Source organism: Pagrus pagrus (genome assembly GCF_965226575.1).
Source record: "Pagrus pagrus genome assembly, chromosome: 19".
Lineage (NCBI taxonomy): Eukaryota > Metazoa > Chordata > Actinopteri > Spariformes > Sparidae > Pagrus > Pagrus pagrus.
The window spans coordinates 27,160,370-27,177,323 of record NC_140203.1 but is presented as its reverse complement, the minus strand read 5'-3'; the positions used below and the strand labels follow the sequence as shown (position 1 = coordinate 27,177,323).

Below are 16,954 nucleotides of genomic sequence, written 5' to 3'. Positions count from 1 at the left end.
AGTCTCTCTCACTGTGACGTTTGTTGTCCATCTGTTGTTGACAGCCATGCAGAGCCCGCCTCCAATCGAAGGAGCGTTTGACCTGCAAAAGTTGTGGTCAAAGCCATCCAAGTGTGCTTCATATTGACAGGAGAAATGAAGCTAACACAGACAAAGGACATTCCAAAGAAACAGTCACATGCAACATCACAGCATCTCATAAAACCTGTAGTCATAAAGGGGCTGGTAGGGATCGCTGTCTTCTTTCCATCTTGCCAGTTCAAGTCAAATCCATCAAAGGAGACCTGATAATCATCACCTATGCATTTTTGGATCCTGGCAGTACTGCCACCTTCTGTTCAGAGCATCTCATGAAAAGACTCAATCTGGCTGGTAGAAGAACACACATTCTGCTACATATCATGGGACAACAAAAAGTTGTGCCGACATATGAGTGTTCAGATTTGGAAGTATCTGGGTTGGAGAGCAACCTCTCCAACCAATCTTCCAGAAGTCCTCACCCAAGAGAAAATGCTTGTCAGTGTAGACAACATCACGACTAAAGGAGATTTGGCAAAATGGCCATATCTGTCAAATGTTCGAATCCCCAGCATAAAGGCTAATGTGGACCTGTTGATTGGAAGCAACGCACACAAGATGTTGGAACCTTGGGAGGTCATTAACTGCCGCGGGGACGGCCCATATGCTATAAGGACAGCATTGGGTTGGGTTATTAATGGACCTTTGAAAGGTGGTAACAGCAGCATTCCTTCAGCAGTTGTCAACAGGATTTCTGTGTCAACAGGGCTCCAGACTAACTTTTGGCATTGGTTGCACTGGTACGCCAAACTTTTATATTTAGGTGCACCAGCACAAAAGTTAGGTGCACCCAAATTTTTCATCGTGTCGCTTTTAACGCCACAATTCACATTTTTGTCGCTTTCCATGTACATTCATATATTGTGTAAATGATTTTAAACAAGAATTAGGTGTAAGTAAATGCCAGTCTTTATTTGAAGCACAATTACATATAAAAAGAAAAAAATAAAGTGTTTAAAGTGCTACACTAAGCTGAAATTGAACAAACTAAAACATATTAAGCAAACTAAAACATTTCAAAATTAAAAGTGCACACACTTTTCCCTGCATGAAGTGTGTTTTTGCGAGACGTTATGTTTCTTAAACGTTTCGATACGAAGCGTTGTCGAGCTGCTTACGAAGGCACTGTTACCAGCCATGTTTGGACCGCACTCCTTACAATAAATGCAGTGCATCGAGTTATCTATTTTATTGCATAGGAAATTGTTCTAGCCAGTCCTTCCTGAAAGTATACATTTTTGGCTTTTTAGTCTGACTACTCTCGGGCTCTATGATCTCAGACTCGAGGCCTACACTCCATCTCTGTCTCATCAGATGCCATCTCCGCTGAAGGGCTTGGCACCTTAGGGACTGAGGAGACCGGTGGCTGAATTAGCTCCTTGTCTGGGCATGGACTGGGAATGACAGTAGGCCTACTCGTACTGGGCGGAATAGTAGGCTTACTTTTCTAGATGAAAAAGCTATCTATGTGTCTAACCCTCTTCATTTTTCGTCGTCCGTTTCCTTTATCTGTTTACCGCGGATGGTCAGGTCGCAATTTTGAACACACACAGCCCAGAGCAGTGGACAGGAATATCTGGACCACAGCCAATCAGAAGCAAAGACCCGCCCCATCTCTGTCTCTGATTGGTTTAGACCACGATATGAGCCTACCATTACTGTGAGTTCGGTCAAAGGAGATCAAACGCTTTGTTCGCAGAGAGGCAACAGATGCGATGAAAGTTTAGGCGTGCGCATTGAAAAGGTTGGGTGCACCAGTGCGACCTAGAAATAATTTTAGGTGCAGCTTTACAAATTTAGGTCGCATGTGCGACCAAATTGGTCACACTCTAGAGCCCTGGTCAAGATTGGGAGAAATGTTGAGTCAGCATTATAATCATGATTTCAATGAGAGAGCTACAGAAGAGAAAGGTCTATCAAGAGAGGAAATCAAGTTCATGGAAAATGTGGAAAATTCTGCAACACTTGAAGAGGGTCACTACAGCCTGAAATTGCCCTTTAGGAAGGAGAACATTTATCTGCCCAACAACTTCTCTGTAGTGAAGCAAAGGCTACTTAGCCTGAAGAGGAAGTTCCTGAGCAACAGGCAGTTTTATGAGGAGTACACAACATGTCTTAACCAGATGATAGTCAAGGGCTACGCAGAGCGAGTACTCACACAGCAACTGGATCGTAATAGTGGCAAGGTGTCACCCAAAGAAGAGGACGCTAAGGGTTGTGTTCGACTGTGGTGCGTCATTCAAGGGAACATCTTTGAACCATCAGCTATTGCAAGGTCCTAACCTCACTAGCACATTGCTTTGAGTCCTCCTCAGATTCAGACAGGAACCTGTGGTGGTCATAGGTGATATACAATCAATGTTCCATCAGGTTAAGGTGGCTGAAGAGGACAGAAATGCCCTTTGAGTGCGGGGGTCCTGCGCCAATTCTCCAAATCCTCCTCTGCGTGAAAGTTTCAGATGTTGCGAAAAACGTAACTTTGTCACTTTCCAGGATGTATGGTGGGTAAGGAGCTCAATCACAACACATTATAACAGCATCCATATGATTATAAACAGTCAGCGGGTACATGTTTAGATTAACAGGAGGACACCGGGAGAAACATGTTGAAAAAAACACACCGACGTCACCATCATGACATGTAACATCACGCCTCTCTTGGAACCGCAGCGCTGGCTTGTTGTATGAATTGACACACTGGTGCGGCTTTACGCCAGAGCTGCTTGGTTCTGTGTGAACAAACAAAGGCAGAGAATTGGCGAACCACCGCTGTGGAGATAATGTGGAGTCTCTGTGTGAAAAGGGCTACTGATGCCTTAATGGAGGCCATGGAGGTCTGCGTTCCATTGCTGATCCCTCATTGGTGACCCAGGCTATGTGCTAGTGCTTCACCTGGTTCCAACACAGCTTTAAGTTAGGTTAGGTACAGCGTTCAGCGTCCACCCCAGTTGTCTTCGTCAACGTCTGGGGGGGTTGTTGCTTGTGGAGTAGGAATACCTCTAGCTACATTATAGATTGCACAGATGACACATGATTGACAAAACTTTTGTGCATAAATGGAGAAAGATCTAGTGTACCAGTGCTGTTGAATAGCAGATAACATACCCCCTGTTGACACGCAGTCTTTGCCAGGTGTCAACTTTGCATAGTGAGGAAACAAACATTTTGGCAAACATTGATTACCATTGGGACCATACCAAATCCCATTTTTGAAGATTTAACCACTCTTCTTCCAAATGTGTCTCTCATCAACTGTAGCTCGAGACTGCAGTTCCTGTGCATCTGCTGTTAGTGTGTGAGGAGTGCTGTTAGTCAGGAAAGAGGAAGTTGTGGTTAGAGGTCTTTTCCCGGCCAATTTTCAGCTGCATCTGCATGAGCATTGCCTTGCCAAACAGGATCTGAGCTTTTGGTGTGTGCATCACATTCAACCTGTGTTGGGAGCAGAACAGCATCTAGAAGATTAGAGACTCATTGGTGATGGTGAAAAAGGTTTACATGATGAGGTTAAGAATTTCCTGTTTTTTGTCATGCAACCTTGATCAAATACAATCCCAAAAGCATATCTGCTGTCAGAGTAAATATTTACAGTTTTATCCTTAGCAAATGTACATGCTTCAATGAGAGCAGTAAGATCTGCAGCTTATGCTGACAAATTTGACGGCAATGGATTGAGATCAGGATGTAACTCAATCATAACTCTGTTTTGGCTAGTATCTGGGTCACGAGATGCTGATCCGTCCACTAAAAGCTCAAAGTCAGGATCAGACAGTGGCGTTTCCTGCAAATCAGGTCTTGCAGAACAGACTCCAGTTATTGCTGCAACACAGAATGCATTCAGAAAGTATTCAGAACCCTTCACTCTTTTCACATGTTTTATGTTGCAGCCTTATGCTGAAATAGTTTCAATTAATTTTCTTCATCAATCTACACTCAATACACCATAATGACAAAGCGGAAATTGTAGACATTTTTGCAAATTTATTAGAAAGGAAAAACTAAAATGTATCACTGACATAAGCATTCAGACCTTTTGCTTTGACACCTGCTAACTGCTTTCAAGTGTTTACAACCATGAAGACCTATAAACACAGGTTTGCTATCACATTAAGATTATTTTGGAGTGATACAAAATGCTATGTTTTCTTTAGCTGTAACTCTCACTAGTTTTTTAAACTCAACCTGAACAGTTAAATCCTGATATTTTTTACTCCGTTGTGCATTGTTATTGTTACAAAAATAGATATTGAACCCAAATTTCTTGGAAAATCTTGACTTAGAGCATCAGGCTTATTTCACAGGATAGGAGTATTGATGTGGGGAATTTATGAAATATTACAAGCAAGCAGGGCACTATACATACTCAGCTGTAAGTCTGAGTCTCCAGCGTCTGCTCACCTGTAGATCACAGGCAGGCACACCTGAGGTGCAAGAAGTTTTGGGTCACCAGGCCTTGATTTCTTTTCCAGCTGAATAAAAAACAAACATAATGTTAAACATCATCTAACAAACAACATGCAGGTTTTCCGAAATTATGTTTTAGTATTGAGCTATTGTTTTCTTTAAACATACATTTCTACATTTTAGTGTTGATTTACTGTACATATTCTTTTCTTATGCAATGCCTGATGCTCTAAGTCAAGATTTTCCAAGAAATTTGGGTTCAATATCTATTTTTGTAACAACAATAACAATGCACAACGGAGTAAAAACTATCAGGATTTAACTGTTCAGGGGTCCGTTTCACAAAGCAGGTTCAACAAACTCTGAGTCTAACCTTCAACTCTGAGTTGATCTACTCTGAGATAGGAAACTCTGAGTTTTCGGTTCCAGAACAGCTGATTTGAGTTAGTTTGATCAACTCGGAGTAGTTTCACCAGGAGTTAAGCGCGTGCACCACAAGTATAAAAAGACAGCATCAATGGAGCCCCGATTCGACGAGTCACCATGGCAACGGGGAAGAGGAGGGCTACATTTTTCACCCCACTGGAATTAGAAATTTTAATGCGCTCATACGGTGAGTTTGAGCACGTTTTTCGGAGGAAGTGTAACACCGCTGCAGCAGCAAAAGAGAGGGAGACGGCGTGGGAGAACATTGGTGCTCGGGTCAATGCGTAAGTTTAAATGTAGTCCTTTGCAATCACAATAATATTACAGGGGGAAACTGCTTGAGTAGCCTATTAATTTATTTCATTTAGGTGCAATCCCGCGGGGGAGAAGCGCACTTGGCAGCAGCTTAAGATGAAACATAAAAACATTGTTCAAACAAGTAAGACCTCGGCATAATCTCATTTGGGTACTACCTCATTTTGATCATGTAAAGTAAATATTAAGTGGCTGTTTGACTGTACAGTTGTTTTATCCCCAACATAATGCTGTTTTCACACACATAAATGTCTTCTCATCTATATCATGTTCTGTTAAATAATTAGGCCTATTTAAACTAACACAGACTTCTACTCAGCCAACAGAAAGAAAGCGGATGCCCGTAAAACGGGTGGTGGCCCAGCACCGCCACCTCTAACAGAGGCAGAGGAGCTGGCCCTAAGCCAGAATGTAGGAAGGCCAGTGGCTGAGGGAATCCCCGGAGGGAGCTCATCCTCTGAGCTCACCCCCCAAGACACAAGTGCTTTTATAAAATGTAATATGCCTATATATATATATATATATGTATATATATATGGGTTTTTTAAGCATATTCCTAAAAATATTTATTTCCCTTTCATGACTTTTTTTTACTTTTGTCCCAACAGATTCTGGTGCTATCTGCCTGGTGGAGCCCCCTCACGCCACAACAGACCTTGTAACTGTAAGCAGGCAATACTCCAAAGATTTTGTCAAATGGTAGTTTAAATATACTGAAACGTATCACTCATCTAGGATGAAGAGTACGAGGAAACTGTATCTGCTGCCTTTACAGAGGGGGATCCAGAAAGGCCTATAGAGGTAACATCTTGATATGTTACTGATAGTTCTCTTCCCATTTACATTTCTTAACATTCTGGTGGAATATAGAGTGATATTTAGCCTACACTGAAGTATTAACACATTCTCATCCTTTTTTAACAGGGCATGGCTGGGCAGCAGCAGGAGGGTCCCTCAACTTCCACTGCACAGATTGACACAGTGAGATGGATGCTCAGTAAACACCAGAGATTGATTCTGTGGAATTCATGTGCAACTGTATAATGTCCTCCTTGTATGTATTCCCAGTTACCAGTGAAAGAGATTTACAAAATTCACCTGCTGAAAAAAATTTAAAAAACTGACAAAGAAATTCAATACTTGGACCGCCAGATTAGGAGGGCAGACCTAGAAATTGAAATACTGGAGCACAAGTTAGAGGTAGGTGCATCGTCAAAGGTGAATTATGTTAATTATGTTAAATATTGGAACATTAACTAAACTAGCTCTTGTATTTGCAGGAAATAAAGAAGACCAAATGAAATGTGCATTATGTCTTTATTTGGTGGCGGTGGTGGTGGTGGTGGTGATGGTGACTCAATCACTAAAGTGATGATGGCATATGGTGTCTCTGACTGCTCTGCCGTCCTGCATAGCTGACAGGTGGATGGGGTCATCATCAGGGTCTTCAATTTGTAGGGCAGGGTGTTGCTCTCCTCTAATAGTGGCAATATTATGAAGAACAACACATGCCACAATAATATCACAGGCCCTCTCAGGGGTCACCCTGAGATGACGTAGGCACTGGAAACGGGCTTTCAGCAGGCCTATGGTCATCTCAACCCGGGCTCTCGTCCTGCAGTGAGCCCGGTTGAAGTTCTGTTGGGGGCCTGGTTCAGGGTCAGGGTAAGGGGTCAGCAGCCTAGGTTGGCATGGGTAACCCCTGTCACCCAGCAGATGGCCATCAAACTCTCCTGTAATGTATAGTGGATACATTGGAGTATATTAAAAGGAGGGAGACAAGTGAATTATACAGTATTGTGCAAATCTTTAGGCTGCTTACCACGTTGCAGTCTGTTGCTCAGGTTAGACTCCCGATAAATTCTTGAGTCATGTACAGACCCAGGCCACTTGGCCTCCACATTGGATATGATGTATGCAGCATCACATACGATCTTGACAGTGCAGAGAATGACAGATGTTGAACTATGATGCAATCTTTAACATTTTGAAACAGTCAATCCACATGTACCTGCACATTTATGCTGTGAATGGACTTCCTATTCACATAATCTGCTTCATTGTGTGATGGAGCAGTGATGGGGATGTGTGTGCCATCTATGCAGCCAATCACACTGGGAAATCCTGAAATAAATTAAAATTAATAATCCCAGTCTGAGGTTGCAGCACAATGTCATTAACAGAATATTATTTAATGTTCATTAAATGGATCTCCACATCATTCACCTGCAATCCTGTGGAACTCCTCCTTGATGGCTCTGACAGGTTTATGTCCCGGGAAAATGACGAAGATCGGTAGTATCCGTTTCAGGGCGAGGCACACTTTTCTGACCGCTCTGCATACAGTTGCCTTACTCAAGTGCTCTGCATCTCCGACGTTGTACAAAAAGCTCCCATTTGCAAAAAAACGCAGCGCAACACACAGTATCTGCTGGGATGTGAGAGCATGACTACGGTTGGTAATGTTTGAAATGTAAGGACGGATTAGGTTGTGTATGTAAATGATGGACTGTGATGTGAAATGGTACCGCTCAAAAAGATAACTGTCTGGAAATGCAAGAACATCTATGCGCGGTCTGATAATCATCTCCCAATGAATATTTAGTTCTCTGCGCAGTAATGCTGCACCTTCATCCACGGGATCATTATCGAAAGGACATGCCATGGTGGTGAAAATAGTCGCCACCTAATATAACTTCTAATGTAGGCCTACTGACTGATTTTTGCAATGATTTTCTCATAAACCAGACGGCAAACCCATATTACGCCGAAACTCGCCTGCTGACTGAATGAATGAGGAAATCAAATACCGTGTATGGCTGAAAGAGGGCGGAGACAGAGAGAAACTCGAGGTTTGTTGAGGAAAACCTGGTCCCGACCAGGTTAGGTTCATAGAGTATGTTACCACGGTAACTGACCGAGAGCTTAAGTTACCTCTCTCTGTGAAACAGGCTAGAGTTACTGTACCCCTCTTTCTCTGGTTTGAGTTACCTCCCTTTGTGAAACGGAAAACTCAGAGTTTCCCTCATTTCAGGGTTAACAGACTCAGAGTTTTCACTAAACCTGCTTTGTGAAACGGACCCCAGGTTGATTTTACAAAACTACAGTAAGAGTTACAGCTAAGGAAAACATAGCATTTTGTATCACTCCAAATAATCTTAATGTGATAGCAAACCTGTGTTTATGGGTCTTCATGGTTGTAAACACTTGAAAGCAGTTAAAGGTATAGTTGGTAATGTTGGAGAGCTAGCAAGATTTGAAAGTGGAACCTCGTCTAAGCTCCATCCCCTTCTCCCCCTCCCGTCAGTGCTCCGTCCAAAGCCCCGCCCCCAAAAACTTGAACGCGCATCAGACAGTCCGTCAGCAAGGCAGAGGAGAAACGTTAGCATTGGGCTAATACAAGCTACAAAAGTAGCTAAGTTGGCTAACGTTACATATTTCATGAAAATAACAAATCCCCTGAAGCAAAACAAATAATTACCTGTCCAACAGAAAGACAGCAACCTCTGCATCACTTCTGGAAGTGCTACTTTAGCTGCATTTCCTCTGCCACTGTTCTCTCCTGCTAACTGTGCTAACTCTTCTTCTTCTGTTGTTTTATGGATGTTGGCAAACAACTTTTAGGTGTGCACCTTCTGACCTGGAGTGTGGATCTCCTGCTAACTCCATATGGAGTGTGCTGAACATATCCGGCAACAGTGACACGTGATGAGTGCGCGCAGGGAGGAGGGGGGGACAGAGGGGGGTGCAGGCAGGACGAGACATGAAGGCATCTGATTGGTTCCTTCAACTTGGACCGAGAGGGAGGGATTGGTCAGAGTTTTTACAGGCCTGCAGCTGCCACAGAGGTCTGATTTATGTCGTTCCTTTTTCTGAACACATTATGTATGGACTACTCTCAGGGTGGAAAGACCATTTCACCCAGTATAACATAAAGTGTTTCTGAACAGGATTACCAACTATACCTTTAACAAACACCAGATAGACAGAGCACCTGCATAGCACAGCAAGTTAAAAGCTAACATCAGCTAATGTTTGGTTGTACGTTAGCACACTGCTAATGTTAGCTGCCGTGTTAACGTGCAGAGTCAGACAGCTGTAGTAACAACTCTGCTGCTACTTTACAGCTAACATCATAATAACAGCATATCTTGACAAACTTGACAGTAAGTTGAATATCCAGACAGGTAACATTAGGCTACTGTTTATCTGAAGCACAGCAGAGCTGATGTTACTCGCCTGTCCACTTTCACTCCGGTCCGTTGGTCCCTCGGATTGGCACGCAGTGAGTGGTCTTTATGCGCGCTGATTATGGTTTTTATGCGCGCGGATTTTGGCACTGAAATGACGCCATAGAAGCCTTTCCTCAGTGAAAGTTTGCAAAAAAGCACCTCAAGGACAGAAACAAGATTCTCTGGTCCTATGAAACCAAGATTGAACTGTTTGAACTCAATTCTAAGTATCATGTCTCGAAAACCAGGCACCGCTCATCACCTGCCCAGTACCATCCCAAAGATGAAGCATGGTGGTGGCAGCATCATGCTTTGGGGGTGTTTTTCAGCGGCAGAGACTAGGCAACTGGACCCAACTCTTCTGACAACACATCTGACAACACATCAACACCAGCAGTGTTAGGTTGAGTGGGTTGATACATTTTTATCCATTATTAAATACCTGACTTGATTAAAATCCCCCCCCAAGAATTATATTATTGTTCCCCATATTTCTAATTAAGTTACAGACTTTGTGAAAAATTCTGGGTTAACAAAATTAGGAGCAGAAATATTAGCAATAGTCATTCTTTGACCCTCTAAAGTGACATCCAATATAACCCGTCTACCTTCCTTGTGTGAGACATGTTTATGTACCTGACAGTCTATATTTTTCCTTATCAGAATACTCACTCCTCTTTTTCTCGAGGAAAATGTACTATGATATTCCGATGCAACCCATTCTCTTTTGAGTTTGGCTGCTTCCTCATCATTAAGATGGGTTTCTTGAATGAGGGCTATATCAGCCTTTTTTTGTTTCAGATATGTAAGGATTTTTTTCCTTTTGACCACATTATTGCACCCTGATATATTCCAAGTTACAATTTTAAACAGCTCCATATTGCTCCGCTAAGATATTATTATACTACCATTCCAATAAAGTATCCCACTGTCGTGGTTGCCCCTCCTCTGACATTAGAAGTTTTCGGAAATACAGGATTACAAGTATTAAAGCTATATCTGCATGAGACACCTAGGTTTACACACCAAAAAAACAAATACAGACTTAGAAACACACTGCAACAGCAGCCTACGAACATGTTACTTTACAACATCAAACCTTCCGTTAGATACGTGGTTCACTCTGCTGCGCCTTCAAGGTCAGCCAACTCTCCATTCCCCCTGAGTGGAGAGTTGGCTGCTTCCTGCAGGAAGCAGGAAGCAGGCAGGAAGCAGGCAGGAAGCAGGAAGCAAGGGCAGCAAGTGTTCGCTGCTGCACAACAGAGCTCCCTAAGCCTACTTTTTAACCCAGTTTTAAAACGTTTTAACCACTCTGCTTGCTTTTAACGCTGCCTTCAACTGGGTGAAAGATTTTTATTTTTTATTTCTTTAATTTTTTAATTAGTCATCAGACATTTGGATTTTAAGTTTTTAAGTGTTTTACGAAAGGCCCGGTGAGCCGCCATGTCAAAACTGGATGTTGCAGACTCACCTGGAGAGATGGAGCAAACTCTGGATAAGGCGCTCAAAAAGATCGCCGACCTCTTCGAGGACACTGAAAGGATGTCAAACTAGCTGCAGAGGAAGGACTACCTGCTGACCACCCTCAGGTCCCGTTTCCCGGCGTTAACCAGCTGGCTGGAGACCTCACTGGCCGGTGAGTTAGCACCACAAAACACCACCTCTGCTCTCGGGCACACAGTCCTCTGGGAGGACTGCTCCACTCCAAATAGGGGGAGCCCATCGACCGAAGTGGTCGTCCGCGGGCAAAAGAGGGCTTCGAGCGGGATTCATGGCGGGGCTCCTTCTCCCCCGAGCCTACAGCTCTCAAACAAATACGTGGCTCTATCCGTGAGCGAGAAGCCGGTGGGCCGGGACCCGCACCAGGAGACACCACCTGTTCCTGCGGCCACAGACATCATGCCCCCACTGACGGACACCACAGCTTTCCCTCCACTCACGGCTAGCTGCCCTCCATTAGGTGGATGTCCGACACGGGGCCGTCCGCCCCCAGCGCAAGCGGCTCGTCAGGGACGCGGTGCGCTGGCACTGAAGAGTGTGTGTTTTTTAACAGTTATATGTCTTTTGAGCACCATGCCTTTACTTTTAGCAGCCCTCCGATTCTCTGCATTAGTGTATATAGACCACCCCTTCACTCTAGTTCTTTTATCAGTGAATTTTCTGAACTTTTATCAATTATTCACACCTCTTATAGCAGGATTTTAATAACTCGTGATTTTAATCTACATGTTGATGTTACCTCGGACCCGATATCCAGAGAATTTTTAAATCTTTTAAGTTGTCTTGATTTTAAGCAACACGTCACACAGCCAACTCACAACAGAGGACACACCCTGGACCTGGTCATAACCCATGGCCTGTCCATCGGTGTGTCCTCTGTTGTCGAACTGGCTGTGTCTGACCACTACTGTGTATTTTTTAACATCACCAGTTTTAACCAAGAGGAGGCCCTGGTGAGAGCAGTGAGGAGGCGCTATCTAACTTCTGAAGTGGCTGCAAATTTTATGGAGATTTTACAGAGCACTCCTGCAGAAATTTTACCTGCACCTTGTGATTTTATCGTTGATAATTTTAACAGTAGACTGAAGTCAACTCTGGACTCAGTAGCTCCACTTTTAACAAAAACAATAAAAAGAAAACCTACACCCCCGTGGAGAAAAAACAAGGAAATCAATGAACTGAAAAGAAAATGCAGGAGTGCTGAGAGAAGATGGAGAAAAAGTAAACTGACAGTTCACCGTGAGATTTTACGTCAACAACTCAAAACCTACAATGATGCAGTTAAGAAGGCACGAATTTCCCATTTCTCACAACTCATCACCAACAATAAAAACAACCCCCGGTTCCTCTTCTCCACTTTTGATATTTTAACAGGCTCTAATTCTAATAAAGTTTTTATGACACCCACAGACGTTCTCTGCGAGAACTTTGCAGACCACTTCAGAACCAAAATCAAGGACATCAGATCATGCCTCTTTTCCCATCAAGTTTTACCTGTTAACACACCTGAACTGTTGTCCTTGCCTGAGGAAACACTGGAGAGTTTTGCCCTGGTTGATGCAAGGACACTTGGTCGAGTTTTCTCCCAAGTAAACCCAACAACCTGCCTTTTAGGTCCAATTCCCACATCACTCTTAAAATCGTTTTATGGATTCTTTGAGGAACAGTTTTTAAACATCATGAATTGCTCTCTTCAGACGGGTGTCTTTCCCACTGCCTTCAAAACGGCGGTGGTGAAGCCCCTTCTGAAGAAGAGCAATTTAGACCCCAACATTTTTAATAACTACCGACCTGTATCCAACTTACCGTTTTTAAGTCAAATTTTAGAAAAACTGGTTTTTAACCAAGTTAATGACTTTTTAAACAGAAATAACATCTTAGAGAAACATCAGTGTGGTTTTAGGAGAAACCACAATACCGAGACAGCACTTTTAAAGATTTTAAATGACATCAGGTGGAATTTAGATAACAAAAAGCTCACAGTGTTGGTTCTACTGGATCTAAGCGCCGCTTTTGATACAGTAGACCATTACATTTTATTAAACATACTCAGACATCTGGTTGGCTTCTCTGGTACTGTTTTAAACTGGTTTTGCTCTTATCTCACAGACCGATGCTTTTATGTAAGTATGGATACATGTTCCTCAGGAACCCATGAAAGTGGATGTGGGGTTCCCCAAGGGTCAATTTTAGGTCCACTCCTTTTTAATCTTTACATGCTTCCTCTTGGGGACGTCATCAGGAGACACGGCATCAGCTTCCATAGTTATGCTGATGATACACAACTGTACATTGCCGTGTCTCCTGATGACACAGGGCCAATTGAAACCCTTTTTAACTGCATTGTAGACATCAAGTCATGGATGGCAGTGAATTTCCTACAGCTCAACCAGGACAAAACTGAGGTTTTAGTTATAGGTCCTGAAGGCCAGAGAGAGAAACTTTTACCAAAACTACAAGATCTTAAACCAACACAATCCGTAAAAAATCTGGGCGTGATTTTTGATTCTGAGCTGAATTTTATTCCACATATTAAAAATATGACAAAAACAGGTTTTTATCATCTTAAGAACATAGCCAGAGTCCGCCCGTTTCTCTCCCAGGCCAGTACGGAGGTGCTAATGCATGCCTTCATTTCCTGTCGCCTAGATTACTGTAATGCCCTGCTCTCTGGTCTTCCCAAAAAGAGTATTTATAATCTCCAATTATTACAAAACTCAGCAGCACGTGTGCTGACGAGGACCAGAGGGCGGGAGCACATTACACCGGTTTAAGAGAAGCTGCATTGGGTCCCCGTCCGCTTCAGGATCGATTTTAAGGTTCTTTTACTGGTTTTTAAATGTCCTTGTGCCCTCATATTTCTCTGACCTGCTCTTACCATATCAACCCTCGCGGACCCTGAGGTCCTCCGGCACCGGCCTTTTATCCATACCAAAACCAAGAACGAAAACCCACGGTGAGGCGGCATTTAGCCACTATGGCCCCCACCTGTGGAACAGCCTGCCGGAGAACCTCAGGTGTGCAGAGACTGTTGATATTTTTAAGGGAAGGTTAAAGACACACCTTTTTAATCAGGCTTTTAACTAATATTTTACGTTGTTATGTGGTTTCATCTCATTTTACGTTGTTTCTTTTTTCTTGTTTTTTAATCTTAATATAAAATCATTTTATTTGTTGATTTATCCTTCGGTGCCATTTTATTTATTATCTTACATATTTTAATCTTTTTAACTGTTCACTCTTATATTCATCTCTTGTCAGGCTTTTTATTCTATCTTGTGTTTTTAGTTTTTTAGGTTTAACTCCAGTGTTTTCCCCAGGGGGGTCCTCCGCACTGGGAGTGGTGCCTGGGCTGCTGCTGGGGGTGCTGTCCTGGGTTCCTTCGGCCCTGCCAGCTTTTGTCTGTCGGGGTCGGGGGGCCTGGGCACTGGTGCCCTCTGTGGCACAGCCTGTCACTCCTCGCAGTGCGGACGGCCCCGAAGGTGGCGTTTCCTCAATCCTCGGTGCCATGCCATGTCTCCCTATTGTCAGTAGTGAGAGTGTGCAGGTGTGTTTGTGTTTGTATGTATGTGTGTGTGTGTGTGTGTGTGTGTGTGTGTGTGTGTGTGTGTGTGCGTGCGTGCGTGTGTGTGTGTATTATGGAGGGTGGGAGGGAGGGGCTTTCTTTAAAATTGTTTTGTCTTTTATGTGTAAAGCACTTTGTGCTGCACAGCGAAGTGTATGAAAAGTGCTATATAAATAAAGTTTTGATTGATTGATTGATTGAGTTTTTGCGTATCATTTCTATCCATTGCAATAAGCTATAGGTCCGTTAGTAAAGCTTGACCAAACCACTACATCATAATCCACAATAAATTTGCAAAATGACTGTAAGAGAGCTTGAATTGGACTCTATTGCCCCTCTGAAAAAGAAACCTATAAAACACAAGAGGTTAGCACCTTGGTATAACTCGGATACCCGCAAATTGAAGCAAACATCATGGAAATTTGAAAGGAAATGGCGTTCCACCAATTTGGAAGAATCTCGCTTAGCCTGGAAAGATAGCCTTAAAATATATAGGAAGGCCCTCCGCAATGCCAGAGCAAGCTATTACTCGTCATTAATAGAGGAAAATAAAAACAACACCAGGTTTCTTTTCAGCACTGTAGCCAGGCTGACAGAAAGTCACAGCTCTACTGAACCATGTTTTCCTACAACGCTCAGTAGTAATGACTTCATGAGCTTCTTTAATGATAACATTTTAACTATTAGAGACAAAATCCATCATCGCTTGGCCTCAACTGGCACTATTGTATCTTCAAACACAGGAACTTCAGAAACAGTTGCAAATTCTGACTTATATTTAGACTGCTTCTCTCCCATTGACCTCCACCAACTAACTTCGATGATTTCTTCATCTAGACCAACAACTTGTCTCCTAGACCCTTTACCTCTAATTAAACTTTACCTTTAATTAGCTCATCTCTACTAGAAATGATCAACCTGTCTCTATTAACAGGATACGTACCACAGTCCTTTAAACTAGCTGTAATTAGACCGCTTCTTAAAAAGCCTAATCTTGATCCAGAAGCTTTAGCCAACAATAGACCTATATCCAACCTCCCTTTCCTCTCCAAGATCCTTGAGAAAGCAGTCGCCAACCAGCTATGTGACTTTCTTCATAACAATAGTTTATATGAGGATTTTCAATCAGGTTTTAGAGCACATCATAGCACAGAGACGGCACTGGTGAAAGTTACAAATGACCTCCTAATCGCTTCTGACAAAGGACTTGTCTCTGTCCTGGTCTTGCTAGATCTTAGTGCTGCATTTGATACCATTGATCATCACATTCTACTACAGAGACTGGAACACTTAATTGGCATTAAAGGACCCGCATTAAACTGGTTTAAGTCCTATTTATCGGATCGATTTCAGTTTGTACATGTTAATGATGAGTGATCCCTGTATACCAAGGTTAGTCATGGTGTTCCTCAAGGCTCCGTGCTTGGACCCATACTATTCACCTTATATATGCTCCCTCTAGGAATTATAATTCGGAAACACTCCATAAACTTTCATTGTTACGCAGATGATACCCAGTTATACTTATCAATAAAGCCAGATGAAACTAATCAGCTAACTAAACTCCATGCATGTCTCAAAGACATTAAGACCTGGATGACCTGCAATTTTCTGCTGTTAAATTCAGATAAAACCGAAGTTATAGTACTTGGTCCTAAACACCTTAGAGATGCATTATCTAATGATATAGCTAGTTTGGATGGCATTAACTTGGCCTCCAGCACCACCGTCAGGAATCTGGGAGTTACCTTTGATCAAGATATGTCCTTCAACTCCCACATAAAACTAATTTCAAGGTCTGCATTTTTTCATCTACGCAACATTGCAAAAATCAGGCCCATCCTGTCCCGAAAAGACACAGAAAGCTAGTCCATGCATTTGTTACTTCCAGGCTGGACTATTGTAATTATCTATTATCAGGCTGCCCTAACAAGTCTCTAAAGAGTCTCCAGCTGGTCCAGAATGCTGCAGCATGTGTACTGACAGGAACTAAGAAAAGAGATCATATTACTCCTGTATTGGCCTCTCTGCACTGGCTCCCTGTAAAATCAAGAATAGAGTTTAAAATCCTTCTCCTCACCTACAAAGCTGTTAATGGTCAGGCACCATCATATCTCCAGGATCTCATACTACCCTATTACCCAACTAGAGCATTACGCTCCCAGAACGCAGGATTACTTGTAGTTCCTAAAGTCTCCAAAAGCAGAATGGGAGCCAGGGCCTTCAGTTATCAAGCTCCTCTTCTGTGGAACCATCTTCCTGTTTTGGTCCGGGAGGTGGACACCCTCTCTACCTTTGAGAGTAGACTTAAGACCTTCCATTTTGATATAGCTTATAGTTAGGGCTGGCCCAGGCTTGTCTTGAACCAGCTCTTAGTTATGCTGCTATAGGCCCAGTCCGGGGGACAAATGACACACTGAGCTTCTCTCTCCTCCTC

General features: G+C 42.9%; 1 long non-coding RNA gene across 1 annotated transcript; it reads left to right on the top strand.

The window, feature by feature from the left end:
- Positions 1-5,842: 5,842 nt before the first annotated feature.
- LOC311275013 lies at positions 5,843-6,200 on the top strand. The gene is made up of 3 exons (XR_014624810.1): positions 5,843-5,884; positions 5,956-6,021; positions 6,145-6,200. It is a non-coding gene; the product is annotated as an uncharacterized lncRNA (long non-coding RNA).
- The last annotated feature ends 10,754 nt before the right edge of the window (positions 6,201-16,954 follow it).